The following is a 10,290-nucleotide window of genomic DNA, read 5'->3' as shown; positions in this document are numbered from 1 at the left end:
AAGTGCTCCAAAATCTCTTGATAGCTAGCTGCATTGACCCTGCCCTTGATAAAACACAGTGGACCAACACCAGCAGCTGACATGGCACCCCAGACCATCACTGACTGTGGGTACTTGACACTGGACTTCAGGCATTTTGGCATTTCCTTCTCCCCAGTCTTCCTCCAGACTCTGGCACCTTGATTTCCGAATGACATGCAAAATTTGCTTTTATCAGAAAAAAATACTTTGGACCACTGAGCTACAGTCCGGAGCTGCTTCTCTGTAGCCTAAAAGTGGCTTGACCTGGGGAATGCGGCACTTGTAGCCCATTTCCTGCACACGCCTGTGCACGGTGGCTCTGGATGTTTCTACTCCAGACTCAGTCCAGTGCTTCCGCAGGTCCCCCAAGGTCTGGAATCGGTCCTTCTCCACAATCTTCCTCAGGATCCGGTCACCTTTTCTCGTTGTGCAGCTTTTTTTTGCCACACTTTTTCCTTCCCACAGACTTCCCACTGAGGTGCCTTGATACAGCACTCTGGGAACAGCCTATTCGTTCAGAAATTTCTTTCTGTGTCTTACCCTCTCGCTTGAGGGTGTCAATGATGGCCTTCTGGACAGCAGTCAGGTCGGCAGTCTTACCAATGATTGCGGTTTTGAGTAATGAACCAGGCTGGAATTTTTTAAAAGCCTCAGGAAGCTTTTGCAGGTGTTTAAAGTTAATTAGTTGATTCAGATGATTAGGTTAGTAGCTCGTTTAGAGAACCTTTTCATGATATGCTAATTTTTGGGGAATTTTGGGTTTTCATGAGCTGTATTAAAACAATAAAAGACCTGAAATATTTCAGTTGGTGTGCAATGAATCTAAAATATATAAAAAAAGTTGAATTTTTATCATTACATTATGGAAAATAATGAACTTTATCACAATATGGTAATTTTTTGAGAAGGACCTGTGTGTGTGTGTGTATATATATATATATATATATATATATATATATATATATATATATATATATATATATATATATATATATATATATATATATATATTAGCTGAATGCTCTCCAATTATCTGAACGTGCTCCACCCGAACCTTGTTAATAAAACATAATTTATTGTTATATAGATAATGTTATATAAAAGTTGTCTATTAAGATATGAGTTATTTAAAATGATTTGTGTTGTTATTTCAGAAATCATGTTCATTTCAAATACTTATATCACTGACAACCATATAGTACGGCCAGGATATTGTCATTTAAAAGTTGTTGTTGCAGCCCTCATCTGATGTTGATGTTGACATGTTGTGTTTTGGCCTGAAGCTCCACCCTCCACTGATCTACCAATTACAAAGTCAGTAGTGTTTCGGCATCCGGGTTGCCAGATCTGTTCTAGTTACCACAGCTGCAGCTATAAACGTTCCTGCTGGATCCTGTAGCCGATCTGGCAACCTCGAGTCAGAGGTGAGGGGGAGAGGGGATACACCGCTCTACAGTCATTTGAAAGTGATTGCAGTACCAGTTTTTGCCACAATCTTACATACACTTCCTTTATATTACTTAAACCTAATGGTCAATAGATTAAAATGAAACTCTTTAAGATTATTTGACACAATATAATGCTTAAAGTGACCATTAAATTGGCCATTCTTAATTCATGAAATATTTTAGTGTTTGTTATAAATTATCTATCCATGCACATTATTATATATAAATGATCTATCCATGCACACACACACACACACACACACACACACACACACACACACACACACACACACACACACACACACACACACACACACACACACACACACACACACACACACACACATATATATATTCCCTCATAATCTTTAATCAAAATATCTTCCCCTCCCTCTTGCAGCTCATCACTTGATGATGTGTTTACTGCGGGACAACCTGTCGACATGACATGACATGACATGACATCACAGCAACAGCAAATCACACCAATCGAATTAATTCCCCATTGACAAAATCAAGTCCCACCTGACATTTTTTCTTGGTCCTGAAGCGTTTTACTCATGCGTCATGACAAGAAAAGACTATTGCAAATTAAAGTGCCTCTATTTTGGCTTTTCGAATATTCCCTTTTATGCAGTGTGTAATATAGCTGTTTGTGCATGTAAATGTTCTGCAAAGTTTTAAAGTTGCAAGTACACGATAAATAAAGCCATGGTCTAGGTCATTGGATAATACATTTGCATAATGCTCGTCTGTTCTATGTTGTCTGTTCGTATCACAAACAACTTGACCCGCTCTTTAAAGCTGGATTTGCAAAGCGCTTGCTCTTGAAAGGTGGGTCAGTACCGTACCCAGTTTATTTGGAACAGCTTGCTCATCAGAATCATAACATGTAAGAATTATTAATTATTGGTTTTGATATTTTCTATCAGTGTTAAAAATACAAAGTTTTGTGTTTTCGGCTAACTCGCGTTATTTACTGTCTTACTGAAATAGGCTACTTATGCTAAGCAGCTGTGGGCCACTATAACCTAAAACTGTGCATGTTAGTCGTTCTTACTACTTTGAGTAAAGATAAAGGATGGAACATTAATGATGGTTAGGGGGGATTACAGCTGCAACATATAATAATGTACCTCAAACTGAGTAGCATATTATCATTGAGAAACGTCCTGCTCAAGTCGTCCTTGCAAAGTACTTGTGCTTGGATTGATTTAAAATCAACGTTATCGTTACTGTCTTTACTATGTGTACAAGCCTCCAGACAACGGACGGAGCTGAAGTTCAGGTATGTTAATGGCCTTTTACTTTCTAAACCGCTTAACATGGTAGACCAATCACAACAGACTAAGCCATCTAACCAATCAGAGCAGAGTAGCTCGGAAAGGAGGGACTGAATCATCTGACGAGTCGTTTTAAGAATAATTGAAAAATGTGGTGATGTGCAATGTATATTATGAGAAAAAGAAAGAGTTTTTTGACTTTATATACAAGTCATGCAAACCTGTTGTAAGTGACCTCCAAAACAAAATTATGAACCTTTAGAACAGCATAATAGGAGCACTTGATTTAAGATTATATCTTCTCATTTGAGCATTAGAAGGAATTAAATTGGCAGGGATATTTCTATCTTTAGTTTATTTGAGTTTTAGTTTGGTTTTCCTTATTCCTGTTTGCCTGTGTTCTCATTCATTGTTAGTTTTCTTGGTAGTTTTCTGATCATTCCCTAGTTTGTTTTCATGGCTAGCAATTAAGTACACACCTTTTCTGTTTCAATTAATCTTATTTCCATATTTACAAGTTGTTCAGTGATTTTTCACAGGAAAAAAAAACAATTTCAATAGGAATCAACACAATCAGGAATTTCACGTTAAAGCGAAAGGCATGAACAACATTTTCCCACAAACATTTCACAACGGGTTCAAGTTGGTCACATGGATTCGCTATGCTGACCAATAGAAATCTGCTTGTTTTGAAAGTGACTTGAGCTGCAGTGCTTATGACAATATATCTTTTTGCCTGCACAATTTCGCTGAAATGTGTCAAATGAGACTGCACCTTAAAACACAATAACAGATTAGTTATACAGGGCTTAACAATTAAGCCGCGTTTTCACCGCAGGAACTTCCCAGGAACTAGGGACTTTGGGGTGGTACTCTGTGTGTTTCGACCGCAGGGAACAGGGTCTAAATTAATTTCCGGGTAAAAATTTCCCCTCAGAAAGTCCCTGCTTGCGAGTTAGTACTTTTTATCAGGAATTTTGGGGGGTGGGACTTGGGTGCTGAACATGCTGATTGGTTTAGTTAATACAGCTTTTTATTTCAACCACCCACTGTAAAAAATTATTTAGAAAAAAAGTTACCTGGTTGCCTTAAAATTTTGAGTTCATTGAAATTAAAATTTTGAGTTAATACAAAAAAATAATTTTTTGAGATTCGAGAACCTTTATTAAAAGATTATTAAAATATTTTGTAAGCATATTGGGTAATAATGTGTGTTATTTCTGATTACGCAGTGAAACATTCAAAATTGTGCTATTTTCATGATTTATCACATTTTATATGTGGTTCAAATACAAAAATATTTTGAGTTTTTATTTATTAAACTAAGTTCCTTCCTTGTATCAACTCAAATTTTTAATTTCAATAAACTCAAAATGTTAAGGCGTTACTTACTTTTTTAAGCTAAACCAACAAAAACCACCACAAATGTTTTACAGTGCAGGGTTGAAATTGCTGTATTCTTCTTACAGGCCAGTAGATTCTGATGTTACTTTGTATAAGTTTGTAGTTTACACAGAGACAATAACGGTATTGTTTTCAAGTTTTTTTTTTTTTTCAACGGTATTGTTTCAAAGTTTGCATTTTAAAGGGTTACTTCAACGATTAGCATATGGCTTTGTATGAGTAGAAACCCTGGAGTATATTCGAATGATTGTGCTTTCCCCCCTCATATCCCCCTGAGACAAGAGATTTTGATTTCTGGAAAAATTCCTCCCATGACACAAATATCATCAATTTGCGCCATCGGAGGAATTGTTGGCCAGAGGCTAAAGACTACAGCCAGCAGAGGGAGCTATTTCTGCATGTTTTCAACTCGCGCGTGGGGGATGGGAGATTACACTCATAGCACTCAGCTTGCAGCTGCAGCCTCAGTCATTCATGTTTAAACAGTGCGGCCAGCAGAGCAAAATAAGTCTTTCAACTTCTCAAACTAAAGCTTTCAAAGGCATGAACTGAAAACGCGTCCGACTGAACATGCACTGTGAATCTATGCCGCAGACGCGTTTACCTCAGCTCTCATCACGAGCTCATCCATGACTGTTAATATATCTGACTCCTGCAGCGTTTTGGATTGTGAGACTCCCTCAGCGGCTAAATCACATATTGAACTGACTCGTTCAGTTTTTAATTGTAGTGTATGTTCTCTAACTGAACTGATTTTATGAAAATGAACGCGGTCGCGGTGGGAAAGTGAAAGTGATTCAGTAATCTAGTAGGTGGCTTTGCGAGTGACCTCGTAGAGCAGTGAAGCATTCTGGGAATTGTTGTCTTTCATCCTCATGAGACAAAAAAACATTTTCTGTCTTTTCTCAGTCTACAAAGCACCAAATTAAAAAGAATTTCACATTTCTACTACATTAATGACCCAGTTTAAATACAGATTCATCTTCCCAGCGCTGAAGTACTCCTTTAAGGCTCCTAAAATGTCATTGACGTGTAAATTAAAGGTGCACTATGCAACTTTCCGGTCCACTAGAGGGTGCCTGTTAAAAAAAAAGGCGTAGTTAGATGACGCCAAGTTTGAGCGCAATATCTTGGGACATGTGGTCTTCACCTCACAGCCGGTGGAAAATAAGACTCAGGCAGAAATCATCATGTTGATGGATGCGGTTATTAACGTTACTGTACTATAAAGCAGAGCAGGACCTAGCGTTGTGGAGCTGAGCAAGGCTGCTGGAGTGATTGTAACACAAATACCTGCCTCGCGAGCACCGGGACTTTTATTATGAATGGACGGGACACAGTCGCCGGGAGCGCGCACTTCCGTGTTTCCAGTCATGATTATAAGATAAAGCAGCTCTGTTTATCAGATACATTTAAGTGTGTTGAAAATGATGTTATTACGTTCCTCAATGCATTAACTTGTTAACGCAGTTAAGTGCTTCTGCCTAATAAAACCCGAAACCGAGGGTAGCGTAGATATGACGCAATTGACAGGCGACTTCCTCAAACGCTATGCTGAAACGTCCCGGTCCTTAGTTAAAATAGCAATGTTCTCACAATTTACAAATAGTTGGAAACATTTGGGATATTGTAAGTGCTCAACTGAACAAAATATATAACACTGGTCTAGTGGTTTTTGGATATTTTACTGCAAAAATACTACATAGTGCTCCATTAATGGCCAAAATGCATACAGATTTTACTAAAGTTAATTTTTTTAGTTATTATTATTAGAAGCCATGCAGGGTAAACGCCTCCTTAATTGGACAAACATTTGGACCATGTGTGCAAGATGACTCATCAGTATTTTTGTTCTGTTTTCCCAGAAGAGAAATACTGTCAATATTTGAATATGCTACTGCTGAAAGATAATATTTTCAGTAATATCTACAACCTCAGAAAAAAGGGTACAAAAGCTTTTTTTTTAAAGGTACACATTTACCTTATTAACTACTATTAACCAAGGTAAATTCCTTGTGTGTCCAAGTACACTTTGAAATAAAGTGCTTTAAATTTCACACTTATTTCCAAACAAATTTGTTTGTTTTTTTATCAGAAAAAAATATATGCAAAGACAAACGTGAATAAACAAAGAACGTTTTACACCTCTGTAGGTGCAAGCTTACCGATCCCCATGAAAGAACCCCAAGAACCAAAGCACATAGTGAACTCATAACCACAATCATTGAGTCATCTAAGGCCTGTAAATGAACGCTTTTCTTGGAACAGCCTCTCAATTTTCTGAACTGTGTCTTTGATGTGTGATAGTGATGAGTAAAAAGAATACTGCATTTTTGGTAGGTATACTGATTTGTATGACATACATGTAAGTAATATGTATGTTAAACTGTTGATAAAAAAATACCTTGATTTACCATTCAAACTAAAGCATTAGTCTAATTAAAGTTTCTAACATACAGACTTTCCACATAAGGTGGGTCAAAGATTTTTCTGGGTGGGCTGTAAAAAATAAATAAGGTAAATTACCCTGGGTGTGGCATGATTGGTCAATAAATCCGTAATAAATATATTATGTGTTGATGTTTCTGAAGAAAAGGATGACCTTCACTCATGGCCACATGGCCAACAACACAGAAAAGCCGCATGAATGTAAGGCGAGCCAAATTTCTCTAAAATGTCATTGTCCATCCGAATTGAGATCTGTGACAACATTTGAGCGTTTATTTCCGATAGGGCACTTTCCTCTTCTAAAGAAAGAGGAAGCGTGTGTTTGGATGTGTGAGAGAGGTGGGGGCAGTTTCACAATGAGCTTTAAGAGATATGACAAGCTGCCAACCTTTCACAATGAAAGAACTTCAAAACTATTTCCCATACAGAAGAAATACAGAACAAGATGTGCAACATAAAAGCTCTACATTGTAATGATTGGCTCATGCATGGCAGACATTTCTAGGACAGTCTTTCAGTGTTTTATTTGATTAGAAGTCACTGTCTTCAATTCTAACATGCTACTTTTTTTACCATCCAAATGTTTCTTGCCTGGCTAGTACCGGGTTGGACTCTTTTGCCTTTATTCTTTGTGGCATAGATTCAACAAGGTGCTGAAAATAATTCTCAGAGATTTTGGTCCATATTGACAAGCATCACACCGTTGATGCAGATTTGTCAGCTGCACATCCATGATGAGAATTCCCTATTGCAGCACATCCCAAAGCGATCTGGTGACTCATTGTCATGTTCAAGAAGCCAGTTTGAGGTGATTTGAGCTTTGCGGCACGGCATGTTATCCTGCTGGTAAGCCATCAGAAGATGGACACACTGTGGATATGAAGAAGAGGAGATGTTGCTTTTATGATGCTCAAATGTTTTTAAGAGGCCCAAAGTGTGCCAAGAAAATATCCTCCACATCATTAAACTACCAGCAGCTTGAACCTTTGATCCAAGGCAGGATGGAACCATTTTACACCAGATTCTGATCCTAGATCTGAATATCCCAGCAGAAATCGAGACTCATCAACCAACGTTTTTCCAATCTTCTATTGTCCAATTTCGATAAGCGTGTGTGAATTGTATAGCCTCAGTTTCCTGTCCTTATCTGACAGGAGTGACACCGGTGTGTCTTCTGCTTATCTAGTTTATCTGCTTCAAGGTTTGATGTGTTGTGTATTCAGAGATGCTCTTCTGCATTATTTGCATATGAGTTACTGTTGAGTTACTCAGTTTGGACCAGTCTGGTCATTCTCCTCTGACCTCTGGCACCAAGAAGGCATTTCGCCCACAGAACGGCCGTTCACCGGATATCTTCTCGTTTTCTGACCATTCTCTGTAAACCCTAGAGATGGTTGTGTGTGAAAATCTCAGTATCAGCAGTTGCTGAAATACTCAGACCAGCCCATCTGGCATCAACAACCACGCCACTTTTCAAAGTCTCTTAAATCCCTTTTCTATCCCCTTCTAATGCACATTTTGTTTGTCTTGACCATCTCTACATGCCTAAATGCATTGAGATGCTGCCATGTGACTGGCCGATTAGATATTTATGTTAGTTCACCCAAAACTTCAAATTAGCCCATGATTTACTCACCCTCAAGCCATCTTGGTGTAGCCATGTATGACTTTCTTCTTTCAGACGAACACAATCAGAGTAATAACATGTCCTTGCTCTTCCGAGCTTTATAATCGGATTCCGTATTCAATTCACGGAAAAGTAGCGCCCGCGCCTCTCGCAGTTCAAAATGCTTACTCACGTCTGACGCATAACTGGTGTGCAATGTAGTCAGACGTAGCGTACGCATTATGAACTGCGAGAGGAATGGGCGATGCAATTTTTCCGTAAGTTGAATACTGAAGGCTATTCGCCGGAAGCTGGATAATTTACTTAATAAAGTTTTAAATATGGATATTTTTCTTACTCAAACGCTTCACTTTGCTTCAAAAGGTCTTAATTAACTCCCCAGAGCTGTGTGGAACAGTTTTATTAAGGACAGATGCACTTTTATATACTTTTGCATGACCCAACAGGCACTGATATTATAATGCTTGGAAGAGCCAAGACTTTTTTAAAATAGCCAACTCCGGAAAAAAGAATGTCATAGGCTACACCGTCACTTCAGGGTTAGTAAATCATGGGATCATTTTCATTTTTGGGTGAACTAACCATAATTGCTTGTGTAGACTACATAAACAGAACAATTTATTTTATAGAACAATTCTATAATTCTACAATTGTTCAGACGCTTCAACACCTGTGAAGACTTGATGACCCAGCTCTGAATCAACATGCACCAATGCTAAAATGTTCTATATATCCAAATCATTTGTTAACATCCAATGAGCTTTGTTTCTGCTTTAAATTAGCTAATACATTGTTAGCTAATTGCGTACATTTTTAAAATACATAATTAGTTATTTTTAATGTAAAATTAGTTTTAATGTACATAATTAGTTGTTTTTAATGTAACCTCACTTTAAATACTTTGGTCAGCTCAAGAATAATTTATGTAATTTTTAATGATCTTTTTAGGAAAACAATTATTTTCAAAGAAGCAGTCCATTTCATGTCCATTCTTGTATTGTTCAATTGGTGAGGTTGATAGGATTTAGAAAGCAATTAGTAATAATTAAGTCATGCAAAACTTTAGAGAGAGTAGTTAGTACAGTAATCTAATTACACGGTTAAAGATGTAATTTGTCGATAGTAATTGATTACTTTCTAGATTAATTTTAAATTTAGATTAAATTTACCCAACACTGACTGCAAATATCATAATATGAAATTAAGGCAATGAAGTCTATCTCTTAAAGTATGTTTTATAAAACATGGCTAATCTGTTTTATAATGTAAAATAAATTACATCTTAAATCTTTGTCCTTAAATCATTTAAACTTTTTTAAACATTATATTATGTTGACAAAATATTTAGTAAATAATGAAAACACTCTCATTTAAATGATAAAATATTCTTATATTAGTCAAAACATATATATATATATATATATATATATATATTGTCAAACAATGTCAAACAAATGCATGTCAAATCATGCATGAAACAACTAGAATAATTCATCACACCTGTTGTGATTTCAGTTCTCTATACTTTTATTACAAATGTTTTTGTATTTTGACCTCTGGCCCTATAGTATCTCATAAAGGAATTTATAATTGGCTATTAGTTGTGCTCTTGGAGTACCTGAATGTGTTAACAGAGAGATTGCTCTGTGCAACCTAATGTGCGTGTTTCCAGTAGCCTACCTCTTTGGGACTGATGTATAAATAGTGCTCTGCGTTATGGTCCTGAATAGCTGCTTTGTTGAGAGTTAAGTTACACTGCCGAAGCAGTCATGAGCTTAAGTGTGTGTGCGTGTGTGCGTGTGTGCGTGTGTGTGTGTGTGTGTGTGTGTGTGTGTGTGTGTGTGTGTGTGTGTGTGTGTGTGTGTGTGTGTGTGTGTGTGTGTGTGTGTGTGTGTGTGTGTGTGTGTGTGTGTGTGTGTGTGTGTGTGTGTGTGTGTGTGTAAGAACCTATTTGCCTCAGTTGCCATCTTAATTCTATGCTGTAATCAATCTGACCTCCCAGATCTTGTGATGTTACTTTAGAGAGCAGTTAGAAAAGGTGAATGTTAAAGGGAAAGTG

The sequence above is a fragment of the Pseudorasbora parva genome, chromosome 9, assembly GCF_024679245.1.
Source record: "Pseudorasbora parva isolate DD20220531a chromosome 9, ASM2467924v1, whole genome shotgun sequence".
Lineage (NCBI taxonomy): Eukaryota > Metazoa > Chordata > Actinopteri > Cypriniformes > Gobionidae > Pseudorasbora > Pseudorasbora parva.
Note: the sequence above shows the minus strand (reverse complement) of the source record.